General features: G+C 54.4%; 1 long non-coding RNA gene across 1 annotated transcript; it reads left to right on the forward strand.

Moving 5' to 3' along the window:
• The first annotated feature begins 762 nt into the window (after window positions 1–762).
• Window positions 763–3,000, forward strand: LOC135980623 (uncharacterized). Its single transcript, XR_010597597.1, has 4 exons — window positions 763–866; window positions 1,491–1,721; window positions 2,319–2,484; window positions 2,946–3,000. It is a non-coding gene; the product is annotated as an uncharacterized LOC135980623 (long non-coding RNA).

Below are 3,000 nucleotides of genomic sequence, written 5' to 3' on the forward strand. Positions count from 1 at the left end.
TCTGGAGGGTCTTGGAGCCCATGAGCGGGAATGTCTACACTGCTACTTTTAGCCCCGTAGTGCAAGCCCGAATCCTTTGGCCAGAGGCTCGCTGCTGTGGGTTTTTCTTTGCTGTGGACGCACCGTTAATGACATGGGGGGTCTGACCCAGGTTCATCACAGTGTAGCTCTCTGCTTCCATCCTAGCAGCTGGAGGTTGTAAACAGGTTTTTAGTATATGTCTACGCTTAATCTGCTACAGCTGCAAGGCTTTAGGTGTAGATGCTCCCCGTCGGAGTAGGTAATCCACCTCCCAAGGAGGTGGCTGTTTAGTTCGGTCGGCAGAGCTACACTCTCCGGGATGGGCGGGGCAGGATTTTCACACCCTGGAGAGACATAGCTATGCTGGTATAAGTTCCCAGTGTAAACCTGCCCTTGGTCTGCTCTGGTCACCTGGCTAGCGAGCAGCTCCTGCCGTCCAGGCGGTAGAAGCTCCTCTTCTTTAAATCCGCAGGTGTGTGGTTCAGTCCCCATAGATGGCCCAATCAGGGGCCTGGTTCCAGGCACACATCCAGTGTGAGTGCTCATGCACAGTATTGGCATGCAAGTCGTCTTCCCCGCCGCCTGCTCACAGAGCACCTGCGTCCCTGCCGGCGTCAGCCAGTCAAGGAAACCCCCCCCCGATTCCGTGGCGCTGGTGTCTCTGCTGGCCCTCTGCTTTCTGCCCTTCACCGCCCTCAGCGCCCTTCTAATTCCCCTCCCTTGGGGGTCTCCTTGCACCGTAGGAGGAGCTGGACTCCACCGACACCTCCGTGGTGATCAGCTCCTGCTCCTTGGCCGAGGCGCGCCTCCTGCTGGACAACTTCCTCAAGGCATCCATCGATAAGGTCAGGCAAAGGGCCTTCAAGTGGGGGTGCAGCTCTGTGGGGTGGGTCGCAGAACATGGGATCCCAGGAGGCCCCCTGTTAGTGTGGGATCACAATTGCTGCAGGTCAGATTTGGAGCCAGGGCTATTTGGCTGCGCCTGGGGCATCCTTTGTGCGTGGGTGAGGGAGACTGAGAGGCCTGCCTGGCCTGTGTGCTGCTGGACCCAGAGAGGGGAATGGGTTTGTGACGTTATTGATATCCTCTGGGACCATATAGATCATTGTTGCAACCAAGGTCCTGTAGTGGCACCCAGATCTTGTATAAAGGGGGTCAAATGGGGTGTCTAAGACAAGGTTATGGTTTACTGGTTATAATTATGCTGTCTATATGTGTGTATCAATTTTGTAGTTGAAGTTATGAATATTGGCTCTATACTGTCTGTATTTCAAACTTCTGCTATGCTGCTGGGTGACATCCCAGACAAAATGGTGTTAGCTCTGCCTAGCCTGCTTGATGGCCCATTAAGGACCATCAGCTATACAATGGACCCATTGAGAGAAGGCAGATACACCTTGTAACTCAGCAAAGTATGCAGGTACTGGCCCATGTGACTCCAGACTCCATTTTGCTGTAATTTTCCACAGTAAGAACAAAGGTGTTCTTACACCTGGAAAAGACTATATAAGGCGGATGCCTCATCTCCATCTGGTCTTCAATCCTGCTTCATACCTCTGGAGGAACTTTGCTACAAGCTGAAGCTTTGAACAAAGGACTGAGGACCCATCCCAGCGGGGGATGTATTCCAGAGACTTGATTTGAACCTGCAGTTTATTCTATTGCTGCTGCAAGCCTGAACCAAGAACTTTGCCATTACTGTATGTAATTGATTCCATTTAACCAATTCTAACTCTCCTCTCTATCTTTTTCCTTTTATGAATAAACCTTTAGATTTTAGATTCTAAAGGATTGGCAACAGCGTGATTTGTGGGTAAGATCTGATTTGTATATTGACCTGGGTCTGGGGCTTGGTCCTTTGGGATCAGGAGAACCTTTTTTCTTTTACTGGGGTATTGGTTTTCATAACCATTTGTCCCCATAACGAGTGGCACTGGTGGTAATACTGGGAAACTGGAGTGTCTAAGGAGACCGCTTGTGAGACTTGCGGTTAGCCAGTGGGGTGAGACCAAAGTCCTCCTAGTCTGGCTGGTTTGGTTTGCCTTAGAGGTGGAAAAAACCCCAGCCTTGGGCTGTAACTGCCCTATTTGAGCAATTTGTCCTGAGTTGGCACTCTCAGTTGGGTTCCGCCAGAACCGCATTGTCACAGGGGTACAAGCAGCAGCTGAGTGAGGCTGGTGTGGAACCTGCATCTGTGGCCAGGGACAGGGACTGAAGCCAGGAGCTGATTCCCCGTCCCACCCACTGGCCCGTCCTGTGTGCTGGACGGAAGGTAACCTCCTGCTCCTGCCAAACAGGGGCTGCAGGTGGCTCAGAAAGAAGCCCAGATTCGCCTGCTGGAAGGGCGCCTGAGACAAACGGATGTGACCGGCTCCTCCCAGAACCATGTGATCCTGGATGCCCTGCGGGAGAAAGCGGAGTCCCACCCCGAGCTGCAGGCGCTCATCCACAACGTGCAGCAAGGTGGGTGCTGGGCTTTTCCCTCCTGGGGACCCCCGTGAGTACTGGGCATTGGCTGGCAAAGCAGCCGGCAGCGCTGATGTGGGGCCTGGGGCTGGCAGCAGCTGGGAAGGCTTGGGGTGTTTCCCTGCCCCTACAGATGGCACGTCTGCCCATTGGGACAGATGGAGCCCACCCCAGGGCTCTTGGCATTGCTCTGACCCTGTGGGCAGGAGTGATAGGCCCGCTTCATCCAGACGTATCAGCCCACATGGTCACAGCCTGTCCAGCCGTGAGGATGCACTGATGGCGCTTTGGTGGCAAAGAGTTAATGATAGCAGTGGTCTGGGGGGGTCCCAAGGACGTAAAGGGCCACACGCTGATTGGCGACCGCCCTCTGGCTGGCTCTGATCGGACCAGCCCAGTGCGGTGCCCTCCCACCCTCTGTCGCATTGACGCACCCTTGTCGGCCGTTCCTTGTGCAGAGAACGTCCTACGCCAGCACGGACGAGGAGATCTGGGAGTTCAGCCTGGCCTCGG

Source organism: Chrysemys picta, unplaced genomic scaffold (assembly GCF_011386835.1).
Source record: "Chrysemys picta bellii isolate R12L10 unplaced genomic scaffold, ASM1138683v2 scaf5168, whole genome shotgun sequence".
NCBI lineage: Eukaryota > Metazoa > Chordata > Testudines > Emydidae > Chrysemys > Chrysemys picta.